The 18,698-nt window shown below is 45.3% G+C and overlaps 1 long non-coding RNA gene across 1 annotated transcript; it reads left to right on the top strand.

Annotated features, from left to right (window-relative positions):
* The first annotated feature begins 295 nt into the window (after positions 1-295).
* Positions 296-2,811, top strand: LOC139832151 (uncharacterized). The gene is made up of 3 exons (XR_011746815.1): positions 296-618; positions 709-800; positions 1,297-2,811. It is a non-coding gene; the product is annotated as an uncharacterized lncRNA (long non-coding RNA).
* Positions 2,812-18,698: the final 15,887 nt, after the last annotated feature.

Below are 18,698 nucleotides of genomic sequence, written 5' to 3' on the forward strand. Positions count from 1 at the left end.
CCACTATCTCCTCTTCTCCCCACCTTTCTCCTTTTTCTCTCCGTGAACAAAACGAAGAAACACTGCCACCACCATCCTCACCATGGCTCCGCCTCCACGTACCACCCCCGCCGTTCGAGGGCACCGCAGATGCGCCTCGATGTCCTTGTTCTCCACGCCGAGGAATCGAGCTCATACGCTCCCGATCGCCGCCAATCCCGCCGTTTCTTCTTCGTCTCCCGGCAAAACTTGACGATTCCGGCCGGCCCTAGTCCTTCCCGGCGACCTCAACCTCACCAACATGTTCGGGTAACCTCCTCTTCATCCTGGACCTCTCCTTCATCTCCGTCCCCCTCCTCAGTTGTCCCGCCGACGTTGACCGTCATGCTCCGCCACAGGTGCTCACCGTCGGCGTCCCTCCGGCGACCCCCTGGACTCCACACCACCGCCATCAGCCTCCTTGTGTTCTGGCGCATCCCCGACGCAAGGTTTCCCGTCCCGATTCGCCTTGAATCGCCGGATTGATTGGCTACTGGATCTCCCCGCCATTGCTGTAATGTTCAAGCTCGTCCCTGGCACCGGTTGGTTCTAGTTGTCACGGGCCAGCACGTTAACAAGATCTGGATCAGTAGCCCAGTGGTAACACCCTTGATCCGGTTACCGTGTGGCCTGAGTTCAAATCCCCATCTGGGTGATTAAGCAACACCTTTTTGATGTTTTTCTCCCCAGATCCGTGGATGGGCCTTGGCCCAGGTTCTTCTCCCGGCGCTAGCCTACATCCGCCGCCACCGCAGGCTTAGTTCCGGCCCAGAACCGAGCAGGTTCGGCCCAGTTTTCCCCTGCCTTTCCTCTCTTCTTTAATTTTGCAAAAAAATGTTTAAATCTTGCGAAATTCATATCTTTCAAACCGCTCATCGAAATGCAAAGTGTTTTATATGAAAATTGATCAGAAAAATATGAGGAACATGAATATGCCATCCATTCATCTGTTTGCATCCCGCATCATGTCGTGCGTTGATAGTTGTGCATATCCACCTCACATATATGCGGAGTATTTTGGATTTCCAACTATGGTTTTCCCCGCTCCGTTTAATATTGAAGTAGCGCACCCCTGACATGATATGCCATGCTAATCAACACTTAACTTTGACGCTAGAAAATGCAACTCCAACCTAATTTGCTTGTCCGGGGTTCCGACTCCGATTAAATTGGATAAGTGCATCGCATCCTGTTTGCCATGTCATGCATATCATATCATGATCATGCTGGATCTTCTTTATCCGTAGTAGTAAGACTTGCATGCGTTGTGTGTTCCAGCATTTGCTTCTTCACGGATAGGATCACGAAGTGGTGTTGAGAGATACGACAAGTTCTTCTGCAGCTTTTCACAGGCGAGCCCACCCCTTCACCTATTTTACTTTTACATGCTCCTTTGATCTATTGCTATCCTTATGTTGCGATTCTGTTGTGTCATGTGTCCTATCCACCTGTTACCTATATGTCCGAGATACACCTCCTCGCCCTACCTATTGTTTGTTGTTTGCCAGCTTTGCGAGTCGTAGGCGAGTTTAGGGTTTTGTTGATATCTCGAAATGTTCGGGATATCTTGTTGGGAGGTTATCACATGATATATCAGTTGTTGGAGATACACATGCTTTACTTAATTGTTAACAACTAAAATTGTAAGCAGAGGCATCTGTGAGCCCCTTTGCGAAAGCATTGGAACTTTGACTCGCTAATGTCCCCTAGGACCCGAGTTCTTGTTATCTGTTCCGAGATTGAGCGCTCTACCCATGCGTGGGGATTCACTGGGACCCCCCTCACCCTTTACCTTTTCTCAAGTTAGTTGAAAAGGGGGCCACAACCTTGGTTTTATTTGGCGCATGCATGTTTATTACTGTTGCCTTCGGGTGTTTACTTCCTGTTGCCTTCGGGTGGTTTATTTCTGTACTGCACTGCATAATTGCTAGACGACTTATCTAGTGCTTGGCCGTTAGTGCCCGCCTAGACGCCTACGCAACCTCTGGGTCCGTCTCGGAGTACGGCCGGACTTCGTCACGGGTAGCTTAGTTGGGTGGCCCACTAGACTTTCTTGTTGAACTGGGAACGGTCTTGTTGTGAGACATCCACCTGTCGTAAGTGGGTCGAGCATGCGTATGGTTACATTTGGGTAACCCCTGCAGGGTGTACATCTTATCGATAAGCCGTGTCCGCGGTTATGGACGACTTGGAATTGTATAGCTTGATCATAGAACAACTTACACCTTATTTCCTGTTGTTAATAATTTGCTAATAAAACTCTTTCAAAAGTGTGTGTGCCTTTGCAATACCTCTTGGCGAAGGGGGATCGCATCGGCTGTGTTATGTTTGCAGAGTATAGAACAGTTACCTTGTGCGCTCTCTTATCTTCTCTGAGTAGACGGATGTTGTAGAGTGTCTCTATTGGATAGTAGCTTTGTTGCCGCTAAACTCCACATATAGCCGGGTGAAGTTTATACCGCCCACCAGCGAGCATAGCTGGTCTTGTCTCGCAAGTACGTGCCAATGGTACTTACCCTCGCCTTCCTTTCTTTTTGTCTCCTCCCCCTTTTGTCGGCAACCGAAGGCCCGACTTTGACAGGTACGAGACGACGACGTTAGCAAGGTTACCCTTCCGGCTTGGCCTGGGCAGGGTTATGGACGCCACTGATTATCTTCAGGACTCTTAGTCCAATTTGTATCTTGTCCGTACTCGGACGTATTCGATCTTCTGTATGATTTGGATCTTTGTATTGTATATTTGTATCTTGACTCGTTGGAGTCGTTGTTGTAATATATGTATCTTGTGGGCTCTATTGTAATCCTGTTGTAATGTTACCGCTCGTGTTAATTCCTCTGGCATCACGTGTGTGATTCGTCGCGCACGTCGTGTCGGAGGGCGTCTCTGAATCGATATCGTGCGGATTTTGGCGGGATCGCTGGAATCCTCATGGTACCGGTTCCGGGGCGTCACAAGTTGGTATCAGAGCCAGGTTGACGGTACCCCACTAGTCCAGCCTGTAGGATAACCTTGCCAACGGACGTTGTTGTGTCTAGTGTCAAACCTATTTTCTAAAACTCGTTGGATAGTTCTGATTAGCTCTGATTTTTCTCCTTATCTATATTCTTTCTCATCTTACCTATGCGAGTTTTGAGTCTTCTATCTTATCTGAGTTTCCCGAGTCTTAGGTTCCGACGTGGGTTGGACGACCTTTGCCTTATCCTAATAGGTTCGATCTTCGGAGGTCCCGACGGAAGTGCATCATCAACAGCGGAACAACGACTTCTTGTTGGTGGTGTCGACCATTCAACATGGAGCAACAATTCTTGTTAGTGGTGTCGAGAAGATCGAAACGTCGCCTGAGGATCCGATAGTTCACCTCTCTTCCCCCGTACCTGGACGTGGGATCTCGGGGCGCGATCCCTTGTTAGTGGTGTCGATTGTAACGGCCCAGGGTAGTACCCCCTATAGAGTTGTTTGTTCTTTTTCTTTTAGTGCATCATCATGGCATCATGCATCATATCATCCATGCTTTTCACAAAACAAAGTTTATTTTTATAAAACCCCCTTGTCTTTTCCCTTTAAATAAAACCATAATCCCTCTCCCTCTCTCATATTACTTATTTTATAATTAATATTTTCCAACAAAGAAGTATTTGAATATAATGTGTTTTGTTTTGGTTACAACCAAATAAATATTTTGCAACTATTTTTAAATCTCCTTCTCACTTTCGTTTCAAATTCAAAATAGAAAAGGTTTGAATTCAAATGTTTTAATAAAAAGAAAAAAAAAGAAAAACCCCTTCCCTCTCTCCTGGGTCTCTCCCTCTCTCCCTGGCCCAAGTCCCTCTCTCCTTTCTTCCTTACCCGGTGGCCCATCTCTCTTCTTTCTCTGGCCCAAGCCATCTCCCTCTTGGCCCGTACCCCTTCGAGGAGAAAAGATCTTCTCCCTTTCCTGTCGTCTTCTCCACCTCGTCACACATGAGGCGTGCCTCCTTTTTCCCTCATGGCTGTGGTCCTCCCTCTCAACCACCGCCCCTTTTCCCCTCTTAAATCTCCAACTCGAGCCCCAAAGAAACCCTAGCTCCTCCTCCCTCTCGGCCGTCGCCACTATCTCCTCTTCTCCCACCTTTCTCCTTTTTCTCTCCGTGAACAAAACGAAGAAACACCGCCACCACCATCCTCACCATGGCTCCGCCTCCACGTACCACCCCCGCCGTTTCGAGGGCACCGGCAGATGCGCCTCGATGTCCTTGTTCTCCACGCCGGAGGAATCGAGCTCATACGCTCCCGGGGCCGCCACCAATCCCGCCTCGTTTCTTCTTCGTCTCCCGCAGCAAACTTGACGATTCCGGCCGGCCTAGTCCTTCCCGGCGACCTCAACCTCACCAACATGTTCGGGTAACCTCCTCTTCATCCTGGACCTCTCCTTCATCTCCGTCCCCCTCCTCGGTTGTCCCGCCGATGTTGACCGTCATGCTCCGCCACAAAGCTCACCGTCGGCGTCCCTCCGGCGACCCCCGGACTCCACACCACCGCCATCGCCTCCTTGTGTTCTCGCGCATCCCCGACGCCAAGTTTCCCGTCCCGATTCGCCTTGAATCGCCGGATTGATTGGCTACGCGGATCTCCCGCCATTGCTTTGTAATGTTCAAGCTCGTCCCTGGCACCGGTTGGTTCTAGTTGTCACGGGCCAGCACGTTAACAAGATCTGGATCGCAAGAGTCTGGTAACACCCTTGATCCGGTTACCGTGTGGCCTGAGTTCAAATCCCCATCTGGGTGATTAAGCAACACCTTTTTGATGTTTTTCTCCCCAGATCCGTGGATGGACCTTGGCCCAGGTTCTTCTCCCGGCGCTAGCCTACATCCGCTGCCGCCGCAGGCTTAGTTCGACCCCGTAACCGAGCAGGTTCGGCCCAGTTTTCCCTGCCTTTCCTCTCTTCTTTAATTTTGCAAAAAAATGTTTAAATCTTGCGAAATTCATATCTTTCAAACCGCTCATCGAAATGCAAAGTGTTTTATATGAAAATTGATCAGAAAAATATGAGGAACATGAATATGCCATCCATTCATCTGTTTGCATCCCGCATCATGTCGTGCGTTGATAGTTGTGCATATCCACCTCACATATATGCGGAGTATTTTGGATTTCCAACTATGGTTTTCCCCGCTCCGTTTAATATTGAAGTAGCGCACCCCTGACATGATATGCCATGCTAATCAACACTTAACTTTGACGCTAGAAAATGCAACTCCAACCTAATTTGCTTGTCCGGGGTTCCGACTCCGATTAAATTGGATAAGTGCATCGCATCCTGTTTGCCATGTCATGCATATCATATCATGATCATGCTGGATCTTCTTTATCCGTAGTAGTAAGACTTGCATGCGTTGTGTGTTCTAGCATTTGCTTCTTCACGGATAGGATCACGAAGTGGTGTTGAGAGATACGACAAGTTCTTCTGCAGCTTTTCACAGGCGAGCCCACCCCTTCACCTATTTTACTTTTACATGCTCCTTTGATCTATTGCTATCCTTATGTTGTGATTCTGTTGTGTCACGTGTCCTATCCACCTGTTACCTATATGTCCAAGATACACCTCCTCGCCCTACCTATTGTTTGTTGTTTGCCAGCTTTGCGAGTCGTAGGCGAGTTTAGGGTTTTGTTGATATCTCGAAATGTTCGGGATATCTTGTTGGGAGGTTATCACATGATATATCAGCTGTTGGAGATACACATGCTTTACTTAATTGTTAACAACTAAAATTGTAAGCAGAGGCATCTGTGAGCCCCTTTGCGAAAGCATTGGAACTTTGACTCGCTAATGTCCCCTAGGACCCGAGTTCTTGTTATCTGTTCCGAGATTGAGCGCTCTACCCATGCGTGGGGATTCACTGGGAGCCCCCTCACCCTTTACCTTTTCTCAAGTTAGTTGAAAAGGGGGCCACAACCTTGGTTTTATTTGGCGCATGCATGTTTATTACTGCTGCCTTCGGGTGTTTACTTCCTGTTGCCTTCGGGTGGTTTATTTCTGTACTGCACTGCATAATTGCTAGACGACTTATCTAGTGCTTGGCCGTTAGTGCCCGCCTAGACGCCTACGCAACCTCTGGGTCCGTCTCGGAGTACGGCCGGACTTCATCACGGGTAGCTTAGTTGGGTGGCCCCCCTAGACTTTCTTGTTGAACTGGGAACGGTCTTGTTGTGAGACATCCACCTGTCGTAAGTGGGTCGAGCATGCGTATGGTTACATTTGGGCAACCCCTGCAGGGTGTACATCTTATCGATAAGCCGTGTCCGTGGTTATGGACGACTTGGAATTGTATAGCTTGATCATAGAACAACTTACACCTTATTTCCTGTTGTTAATAATTTGCTAATAAAACTCTTTCAAAAGTGTGTGTGCCTTTGCAATACCTCTTGGCGAGGGGGGATCGCATCGGCTGTGTTATGTTTGCAGAGTATAGAACAGTTACCTTGTGCGCTCTCTTATCTTCTCTGAGTAGACGGATGTTGTAGAGTGTCTCTATTGGATAGTAGCTTTGCTGCCGCTAAACTCCACATATAGCCGGGTGAAGTTTATACCGCCCACCAGCGAGCATAGCTGGTCTTGTCTCGCAAGTACGTGCCAATGGTACTTACCCTCGCCTTCCTTTCTTTTTGTCTCCTCCCCCTTTTGTCGGCAACCGAAGGCCCAACTTTGACAGGTACGAGACGACGACGTTAGCAAGGTTACCCTTCCAGCTTGGCCTGGGCAGGGTTATGGACGCCACTGATTATCTTCAGGACTCTTAGTCCAATTTGTATCTTGTCCATACTCGGACGTATTCGATCTTCTGTATGATTTGGATCTTTGTATTGTATATTTGTATCTTGACTCGTTGGAGTCGTTGTTGTAATATATGTATCTTGTGGGCTCTATTGTAATCCTGTTGTAATGTTACCGCTCGTGTTAATTCCTCTGGCATCACGTGTGTGATTCGTCGCGCACGTCGTGTCGGAGGGCGTCTCTGAATCGATATCGTGCGGATTTTGGCGGGATCGCTGGAATCCTCATGGTACCGGTTCCGGGGCGTCACAATGGACGTACTATCACAAACAAGGCTCAAACCGGTGCACTGCGTGACGAAGCCAAGCGCCTAAATCCCTCGATCATTCGACAGGTGTCGCTCTACAGAACTTACATATCGACTCCGCAATAAACTTGCAATTACAACTGAGTCGTCGGGTGAGAATGCTGACTTGATCACTCGGACGCCCCCGACAAAAAATTATTAATCGAATTAACAAATTCACCAAAAGTACATAATGTACAAAGCACACATTACTTTTATATGAGATTATCCCTTGCAGGTACAAGGTCATTACATACATATGAATGCATAAATTCATGGCAGATTTCTCTGGTCCTCTCGGGCCTTCAGGTCCCTCTCAATACATGTTTCCATCCGAGAGATGATAGTATACGCAGGATTTCTGGCAATGTCATAATACTGGTCTAGACTCCTATTGGTGTTTGCTATGGCCTCCAAATCTAAGGTCGGATGACACGCTAACACTGAAGCAAGGGCAAGTTCAGCGCCGGCCAGAAGCTCTTTTCGCACCAACAGTCGAATCCTCTCAGGGGTCTTGAATCGAGTAAACAGAGCAGATAAAGTTTTGGGTGCTTAGTCCAGAGGAAACAATGTTTTCCAGACCATCGAGAGATGAGCATGGAACTTGTCGAAGTAGTAGTGCACCCTCTCCGCTCGATGTTCAAATTTGGCCACGACAACAACTTTTGGTCGATAGGACCACAACTCATGCTTCGGGTGAGCGACATCGGTCATCGCTTCGATCTTTTCATGGATCCTCTTGTTCTCCTCCGATTCGTCAGAAGCTACGACTGTCGAGAGGCAAAAATCAGCTAAAGGATATTCAAGCTTCGATAAAAATCGATGGATGGATAGGTACTTACAGCTCAAGCTTTCAGTAGCAACACAGAGACGGCCGAGAGCGTGTTGATCAATGGTAGTCGCAATCTCGCTCTTTCTTTTCACCAACGCCGCCATCGCGTGAAGGGTGGTTATGTCTTTGTTAAATCGGGATATTTGATCACGCAAACGCGAACAAGATCAGATTCATCGCTAGCCAAAGGATTTAAAGAAGGATCGGCACGAGAAGAAGATGAAGGAATCTGCAGCACAATTCTCAGTTCAGAATAGCATTAATAAAAACTCCCATCGGGAGCGTTGGAGCGTATATATTACATTCAAAAGATTGTTGGTGCTGGCAACAGAGCCAGAATAAAACATGATTGGGTTAAACTGTATCAGGCCTTAATTACAACTGACAGAGCAAGCATTCATTCAAGTAAGAGCTGATGATGAGCCAGGGGCAGCTTCAGGCGCAGTTTTGGTCTTCGCCTCGTCAACCAGCTTGAGGAGTGATTAGCACATGTTACTGCCGATTGTTTGAAGGGCTTGATGGCGTGTAACTCACACGTTCGTTGGGAACCCCAAGAGGAAGGTATGATGCGCACAGCAGCAAGTTTTCCCTCAGAAAGAAACCAAGGTTTATCGAACCAGGAGGAGCCAAGTAGCACGTTGAAGGTTGATGGCGGCGGGATGTAGTGCGGCGCAACACCAGGGATTCCGGTGCCAACGTGGAACCTGCACAACACAACCAAAGTACTTTGCCCCAACGAAACAGTGAGGTTGTCAATCTCACCGGCTTGCTGTAACAAAGGATTAACCGTATTGTGTGGAAGATGATTGTTTGCAGAAAACAGTAGAACAAGTATTGCAGTAGATTGTATGCGATGTAAAGAATAGGACCGGGGTCCACAGTTCACTAGAGGTGTCTCTCCCATAAGATAAATAGCATGTTGGGTGAACAAATTACTTCAGTGCAATTGACAAATAGAGAGGGCATAACAATGCACATACATGATATGATAAGTATTGTGAGATTTAATTGGGCATTACGACAAAGTACATAGACCGCTATCCAAGCATGCATCTATGCCTAAAAATTCCACCTTCAAAGTTATCATCCGAACCCCTTCCGTATTAAGTTGCAAAACAACAGACAATTGCATTAAGTATGGTGCGTAATGTAATCAATAACTACATCCTCGGACATAGCATCAATGTTTTATCCCTAGTGGCAACAAAGACATCCACAACCTTAGAACTTTCACACATCGTCCTGCATTTAATGGAGGCATGAACCCACTATCGAGCATAAATACTCCCTCTTGGAGTTAAGAGTAAAAACTTGGCCAGAGCCTCTACTAATAACGGAGAGCATGCAAGATCATAAACAACACATAGGTAATAGATTGATAATTAACATAACATAGTATTCTCTATCCATTGGATCCCGACAAACACAACATATAGAATTACAGATAGATGATCTTGATCATGTTAGGCAGCTAACAAGATCCGACAATGAAGCACATAAGGAGAAGACGACCATCTAGCTACTGCTATGGACCCATAGTCCAGGGGTGAACTACTCACTCATCACTCCGGAGGCGACCATGGCGGTGAAGAGTCCTCCGGGAGATGATTCCCCTCTCCGGCAGGGTGCCGGAGGTGATCTCCAGAATCCCCCGAGATGGGATTGGCGGCGGCGGCGTCTCAGTAAGGTTTTCCGTATCGTGGCTCTCGGTACTGGGGGTTTCGCGATGAAGACTTTAAGTAGGCGGAAGGGCAACGCGGGGGGCCACACGAGGGCCCCACACGCCAGGGCCGCGCGGCCAAGACCTAGGCCGCGCCGCCCTGTTGTGGCGGCGCCTCGTGGCCCCACTTCCTTTCCCCCTCGGTCTTCTGGAAGCTTCGTGGCAAAATAGGACCCTGGGCGTTGATTTCGTCCAATTCCGAGAATATTTCCTTTGTAGGATTTCTGAAACCAAAAATAGCAGAAAATAGCAACTGGCTCTTCGGCATCTTGTTAATAGGTTAGTGCCGGAAAATGCATAAATACGACATATAATGTGTATAAAACATGTAGATATCATCAATAATGTGGCATGGAACATAAGAAATTATCGATACGTCGGAGACGTATCAGCATCCCCAAGCTTAGTTCCTGCTCGTCCCGAGCAGGTAAACGATAACAAAGATAATTTCTGGAGTGACATGCCATCATAAACTTGATCATACTATTGTAAGCATATGTAATGAATGCAGCGATCAAAACAATGGAAATGACATGAGTAAACAAATGAATCATAAAGCAAAGACTTTTCATGAATAGTACTTTCAAGACAAGCATCAATAAGTCTTGCATAAGAGTTAACTCATAAAGCAATAAATCAAAGTAAAGGTATTGAAGCAACACAAAGGAAGATTAAGTTTCAGCGGTTGCTTTCAACTTATAACATGTATATCTCATGGATAATTGTCAACATAGAGTAATATAACAAGTGCAATATGCAAGTATGTAGGAATCAATGCACAGTTCACACAAGTGTTTGCTTCTTGAGGTGGAGAGAGATAGGTGAACTGACTCAACATAAAAGTAAAAGAAAGGTCCTTCAAAGAGGAAAGCATCGATTGCTATATTTGTGCTAGAGCTTTTATTTTGAAAACATGAAACAATTTTGTCAACGGTAGTAATAAAGCATATGTATTATGTAAGTTATATCTTACAAGTTGCAAGCCTCATGCATAGTATACTAATAGTGCCCGCACCTTGTCCTAATTAGCTTGGACTACCGGATCATCGCAATACACATGTTTTAACCAAGTGTCACAAAGGGGTACCTACATGCCGCCTGTACAAAGGTCTAAGGAGAAAGCTCGCATTTTGGATTTCTCGCTTTTGATTATTCTCAACTTAGACATCCATACCGGGACAACATGGACAACAGATAATGGACTCCTCTTTAATGCATAAGCATGTAGCAACAATTAGTGTTCTTGTAACATCCCAAAATTTTCAAAATACAACAAATGAATTTCCCTAGTTCCCAATTTTTGGAACCAACAAAAACTTTTATTAAATTAAGTGTGAGACATAGTGATCTTGCTTAATTCTTGTGCAATTGCCATGATTGCTTGTTATAGTAGTTTGAAATGATCTTAAACCCTAAAACCTCACCCCCTCTTTTCACCATCCTAGTTAAAATAAAATAAAAGGAAATTAAATAAGAAAAAGGCATATGTGCTTATGGCTATTTTTTGTGAAACTTTACCCTAAGCTTTTCTACCTTGTGTAGAGGTTTGGAAAACCTTCATAACCCTTACCTAGTGATTACCAAACCTAATTCAAGAGGTTTTCAAAGAAAATAAAAAGAAACTAAAAATGCCATAGAGGCATATGAGAGTAAACCAGCAAATTTGTGAATTTGGGAATCTTGACCCTAGGACTTATTGTGAATGGTGGGATCACTCCTATATACCATTTCAACACTCAACAACACCATTTGGGTCAAGCCAAGTCAAATTAAAACTCAAATGCAACATATGCATAGAGACATATGTGACACATGGCCATTTCATCAAACCTTGACCTATGACTTTAAACCTTGACCAAATGATGTGAAACCTTCTCCAAACCTAACCTAATGCTAAATTAACCCTAACCCATGCCCAAGTAAAGCAAGAGGCACAATTTACAAGAATAATAAAATTTGACATCTCACCTCTTATGTGTTATGGCCATTTTTGCAAATCTTTGAACAAGACCTTTTGAAATGGTTTCAATGGTTTTAAAATGTTTCTAAACTAATAAGAATCACATTAGAGTCAATAAAAGTCAAATCAAATGGAGAGAAATCAAATAGGGAGAAAATCCCAATTTCACTCACATACACCTAAGGCCAATTTTGCAAATCCTCACCAAAGGCCACCATTGCTTGATCCCTTGCTTGTAGAATACTTATATATGATAAACCCACACAATTGCATCAAAGAAACAAAAATCAAACCAAAGGGAATCTCAAAACCTTCACACATATGATAATGGTCATATGTCACCTTTTTATTTTCTTCACCACTTTGCCCCTCCTTATCTTGTTATTCCTAAACCAGACTTGGTCAACTAAGGCCACCTCATCCAAGACCAAGTGATGGTGAACAATGTTGGTGTTGACCACCAGGGCTAGAGTTGACTAGGTTGACCAGAAATGAGGTGCCAAGATGGAACCCGAGAATGAAAACAAGATCATCTCACTTTTGAGATTTTGCAAATCTTCTTCAAAATGAATACTACCACCACACATGTTTGTCTCTGGTCTTTTGCAACTCAACCAAACCAAACATTTTAAAATTTTGAATCCTTTTGAGCTCAACCAAATTTGGTAAAATTTGGCAAATTGCAAATAGACATAAATTCCAACACTATTTGAAATAGTGCTCTACCTCAACCTAACCTGCCCCAAACTAACCTACATGTCCCCTTGACCCCTCTCTTCATCACTCCACCCCAGCAACCCTAGAGAGGCAATGCATGGCATGCATGCACACCCATGCCGGCCATGGCGCCACCCTGCCGAGCCTTCCCTCTCTCCCTTCTTCCCCAACCACGACCACCATGTCCAGTACCTCCACCTCACCTCCCTACTGCAGCCTATGCAAGCCCTGGTCGGAGAGGACGCCGACAGTCGCCGGAGATCGCGCGCCCAGGACGGCCAGGACATGCCAATGACGTCGCCGCAGTACCCGCCACGGACATCACTGGCCACCTGCCGCCTCGCCAGCACACGCACGCCCTGTACCTCCTCTCGACGCCTTGAGCATCACCGTGCCACCGCGGACGCGCCAGACACGCGCGCGACCACTGCCCTTGCCCGCCGCCGCCGGAGACAAGGACGGAATCCCGCCGCATCCGCGCCAGTACACGCCATCGCCCGACCGTCGTACGCCTCGCCGTACCGCGCCATTAATGCCCCAAGGACCGCCGTGACGTCGCCTACCTCCTGCGCACCTTCCTCGCTCCTTCATCGCCCTGGACCGACGACCTAGCCATTGACCTCGCCCGCGCCTCGCAGCACCCCTGGCCTCTATAAATACCGAGCTCCCCTCAGCCATCCAAGCACACCAGCAGCATCCCCACTCTTCCCTCGCCCTCCTCGACCACTTCCCCTTCTCGATTCATCACCGGAGCTCCCCAATTAAGCCGCCGAAGCCCGCCAGTACCTCATCTCGCCGGCGTCTATTCAGGCCACCTCTAGCTTCGCCACCGGTACCAGCGCACTCGCCGTCGATGACAACCTCCTCCTGCCTCGTCGCCGACCCTCGCCGGAGTCCAGGAGCACCGCCGACCCCCTACCTCCGCCGCTCCAGCACGCTCCTCCCCCCCGACGAAGACGATGCCTCTGCACCGTCGGATCCGCACCTAATCGCACGGCTACCATCAAACGGTACCGCTTCGGGTGTTATGACTCGGCCGATCGGTGGATCCCATGCATGACAGCCCACGCGTGCGTGGACGTGTGGTGGGCTGGACGTGGGCCGTTTTAATTCAATTCGGCCCAACTCTGTTTCCCGCCAGCCCGTTAAATTCAAATTCGGTTTAATTAATTCAATTCAAATTCAATACTGGCTCCAACTTTGAAAATTCATAGAATCTGTTTGACTTGGCCAAATTTTACAAATTTTATATATTTGGAAAGCTTAGGATTTTATCTACACAATGCCACTGGATTGAACCCTAGATCTATTATAGAATTAAAGTAGGAAAATAAACAAGGCAGGGACTTTTCTGCCTTAGAATAATTATTAAAAATCAACCAAAAATGTTTTTAAGTTAATTCCAACTCCTATAAATCACATTTCACTTGTACTAATTGTTTTGCAACAATATGCCATGCTTACTTTGAATGATCATGGCCTAGCTTAATTAAAGGACTATATGGCTATTTCTAGTCAAAGATATTGTCCAAAACTATTAATAAATCACATGGGAGTTTTTCTCTCATTTAAATTTTGTCATGTACAATTCAAAATAAGGTAGAGACTCTGGTCATTTAGGTCTCATATGAATTGTTTGATGATATTAAATCTTTACCATATTATGATTAAAGTGTATGAGGTGCTTCACCCCATTTAAATCATTTTCTTAAATAATAAGTATGAAGAGGTTGACTTTGGTCAACCTAGGTCATATATTATTCATAAGAGAAATTAAATCTTAATAAGATAATGAGAGGAAATTATTTCTCTAAGTAATTAAAAGTAATACCTTAATTAGTATGAGAGGAAATTATTTTTCTTAAATAAGAAAACAACACATCTACCCACTTAATAGTAAATGGTGATGCTAATTTAATTTGTGTAAATTATATGAGGTGTTTCACTTCATTTAAATCATGTCCCAAATACTTTCATATGAAGTTTGGACCCCTGGTCAAATGCTCTCATATGAAATACTTGGAGAATTTAAATCATTTGTAGAAGTGTTAAATAGTATGAGGTATCTCTGCCTCATTTAAATCATTTTCTCAAATGATGATGATGAATGTTGACTTAGGACAACATGAATTCATGAGTGATTGTTTGAGAAATTAAATCTTAAGGAAGATTCAATGAGAGGAAATTATTCCTCAAGAACTATATGGAAACTATCATTTACATATGAAATGAGAGGAAATTATTTTTCCTCAAACAAGACCACCAATGCACCAAATTGTACTAATTGTGTGAATAGAATAGTTTGTGTGAATACATGTGATGTTTAGAATAGCCAATGAATTGCTTGGTGATTGTTCCTCGTATTCGTATTTTAGACGCTAGTACCGAGGAGTATCAAGAGGAGGAGGAGGTCTACTTTCAAGGAGAAGAAGACCACTTTGATCACCTCAACAACCAAGGCAAGCTAGACTAATGCAAGCTATTTTGTTGCAAGCTAATATTCTTGCTAAGTGGAAAGCTCTACAAGAGCAAGGCACCACCACATTCTTACTTTATGCTTAATGAGCCCATCCCAAGTTTTACTTTACAAGCTTTATTAGTTTTTGGTTTATCAAAGTTTACTTTTTGATTCATGATTCACTTGGTTTAGAGTAGAACAAGATCATCACATTTAGCCTAGAGCAATGAAAGCTAGTTAGCACCCCTCATGACTAGTTGCTAGTGCTAATAAATAAAATTGACTACTTTAGATGGGAACATGTGAAATAACATGACTTTGAAAACCTTGGAATGATGAGTCATTCTATTGAAAGATTTTGAAGGTGAATATGACTGGTGAATGAAATGGTGAACTTTACAAAAACTGATGGTTGGGTTCGGATGCGATACCATTCCAATTTTACAAGTACCCCCACAATACCTGATATGGGTAGGGCTTAACTAGAAGCTTATGTATCTTAGTATGGGTTCCCTGTGAACAAGCGTCATCGGGGTTATGCCAAGGGCTGCCTCCAAAGAAATATGGAATGATGTGATATGACGTGAATATGAGGTGAATGTCCGGCCCAAGCCCCGTGCGCTCCTGTGCCGACTGTCTGTCTTCACTGGGAGGCCAAGCTCATGGGGAGAGATGCCTATACTAGGTTATGTACGTGAAAGGTTATGGTTGGTAGTCCGCACACGGAGTGTGATAAATCAGGGCCAGTTAACCCTGACGGATTATTGCAAATGTTGTGGCACAAGTGTACGACCTCTGCAGAGTGTAGAACTATTCGAATAGCCGCGTCCATGGTTATGGACGGTTGGAAAGGCCATACTGTTCCGTCATCAGACCATTTTCAAAAATGTGACATGTGAAGGGTGACTTGTGATTTGAACTTGAAATGGTGATTTTGACTTGAACACAACTGAGTTGTGGGAATGACACTAATGTTCCCACTTGAGTTAGTTAGCACATGAAGAGTCTTTATTTCAAATACTTGTGAACTAAAATTGGCTTTATGCAAAAGAAACTAGAGCTTAGCATCCCCCTTACTAGAATTGTTAGTACTTACATTAGTATTAGTTTGCGAGTACTTTAAAGTACTCACGGCTTTGTCCCTGGCTATTCAAATGGCCAGACTATGAAGAGGAACAGCAGTATGAAGAGGATGGACATCAGGACGTCTACGACAACTAGGACTACTCCTGACGTCAAGCGTTGGCCTGTGGACTATAGAGTCCCCTTCTACTTACGCTTCCGCTATGTATTTGTGATGTGTGTTGAAACAATAGTTCAACTATTATTGTAATATTGGATCATGTGATCTATTTGTAAGACGACTATGGTATGTAATGAATGATGACTTATGATATTCAACTGTTATGTCTCGCAACAACAATATTCCTGGGATTGCGATGTATGGCATAACAGGCATCTGGACTTAAAAATCCGGGTGTTGACAAGTTGGTATCAGAGCCATTGTTTGACCTTAGGAGACCCTAGTTAGAATGGACGTCTGAAAAACTTAGTTTCAAAACCAATAAAGTGAATATTTATGAAAATTTATTCTCACTCTTATCCTTGATAAATTTTTCAAAAGAAGAAATTTATGCTCTACTTTTCTTTGAAATTCTACATAAAATTTTGCACACTTGATCCCTTCACTAACTTACTTATCCTAATTGCTCACAGATGGAGTACCAATGGGAGTTCCATCAGCTTGGTCACGGAGGCGACCTAAGGTTCGAAAAGGATTTGAAGCAACTAGTGGAATATCTAGGATACCCATATCCCGAGTTCTTCGGAATACCCCTCATTAATCAGTTGGGAGGACCACCTCGGTGGGAAGTTTCTACAGATCTACGAAGAAAGCATGGAGCCCCGGTATGGGAAACCATATGGTTTTCTGTAACGGGAAGCACCTGGAAGGAAGGACTAGTCAGAGCTATGCAAGAAGCCATTGCCCGTCTGTGTGGACAAAATGAGAACAAGATCCGGAACACTCGCTTCATCTACTACCCAAGACATGACTCCATGGGAAGATCGATGACCATGCTACCACACACGGAGATGAACCACTATGTAGCACACCAGGACTTCAGGCTGTACAAAACCCGCAGGGATTTGGACAACACCCTCGCCTCTCACCAAGCACATTACCCGTGAAGACGAAGAATCCACCCGGAAAAGTAGTATCACTCCAGCACTTTAGTAGGTGTGAGTTGTATCAGGATCCCCTTGTATCGTAGAGCGAACGAATGGTTCTTCAAACCAACGGTGTGTTAGATTTGTAATGTGTGATGTTTGGTATGAATGAAAAAGTGTTGCTGGTTTTTACCCCCTCAACACTACTCAAGTTTTCAAGTTTTGAACTTTTTGAACTTTAACTCAAACAAACCATAGAAATTTCCCTCTTATCTTATCATCTACCTCAATCTTCAGATGGCCCCACCAACCCGCAGCGCCAACCAGGATGCAATGATGCAAATGCTGCAGATGATGATGGAAGACCGCGAAGCCGAGAGAGCTGAACGGCAAGCCAACATTGCTGCACTGCAGCAGATTGCTCAGAACAACAACGGCCATGGAAACCACGACCACCCTGGGTCAAAACTGAAGAACTTTCAGAACACCAACCCACCCATTTTTAGCAAGACCGAAGAGCCCCTCGACGCAGATGACTGGCTCCAGACCATGGAGAACAACCTGGAAGTTGCGGGAGTAGAAGCCGCAGAAAAAGTACTGTTCGCCACCCACTACCTGTCAGGACCTGCAAGAGCCTGGTGGACAAGCGCCCGCGCAATGAATGCGGGACAGATGATGAACTGGGAAGACTTCAAGTTGAAGTTTAGCAAGTATCATGTGCCCCAAGGACTGATCAAGAAAATGAGAGACGAGTTCCGCGAACTCAAACAAGGCAGAATGTCGGTGGTAGAATACCGCGACAGGTTCCTCACCTTGTCAAGGTACGCCCCCGATGAAACCGACACCAATGAGAAGAGGAAGGAGAGATTTCTGAACGGACTGCATGATGAGATGCAGACTGTGCTGGTCAACATTCCCTTTGCCGACCTTGAAGCCCTGGTGGACTCAGCCATCCAGATGGAAGGGAAACTTCACCAAGCCAATGAGAACCGCAAACGCCGGATGATGAACCAGCAGGGGTCCAGCAATACCCAGAAGTACCGCAACAACTCATCTGGAGGATTTGCGCCAAGATACAACAAGCCCACTGCTCAGACTTATCGCCCCCACTACGCCAACAACAATGGAGGACCCCCGAAGCCCGGAAGCCACAACAACAACAACCACAACACCAACAGCAACAATAACAATGGCAACCGCACCAACAACAACAACCCCCACCCCAATGGCAACAACAACAACCCCAATACTGCCCAAATGACTGGAAGCAACACTGTTCCCGTCAACCCCAAGGACAAGTCCACCATCAACTGCTATGAATGTGGAGTTGTGGGCCACTACTCCAATGAGTGCCCCAAGAAGCTTGCCAAGATTGCCGCCAACACCACTGCACCTGCCCAGCAACAGCGCCGCTTCGCCGGTAGAAGGAACCAGAATAACAACAATGGCCGTTTCTACCACATGACTACCAATGAAGCTCAAGAAGCACCCCAGACCATGCCAAGTATGTCTTCCTGTTAATCAAAATGCTCAATCTCTCTTAGGAACCTAACTTTTCTTAAAATCTCGGGACAAGATTTGTTTAAGGGGGAAGGGTTTGTAACATCCCAAAATTTTCAAAATACAACAAATGAATTTCCCTAGTTCCCAATTTTTGGAACCAACAAAAACTTTTATTAAATTAAGTGTGAGACATAGTGATCTTGCTTAATTCTTGTGCAATTGC

This window comes from Lolium perenne, chromosome 6 (genome assembly GCF_019359855.2).
Source record: "Lolium perenne isolate Kyuss_39 chromosome 6, Kyuss_2.0, whole genome shotgun sequence".
In the NCBI taxonomy this organism is placed as follows: Eukaryota; Viridiplantae; Streptophyta; class Magnoliopsida; order Poales; family Poaceae; genus Lolium; species Lolium perenne.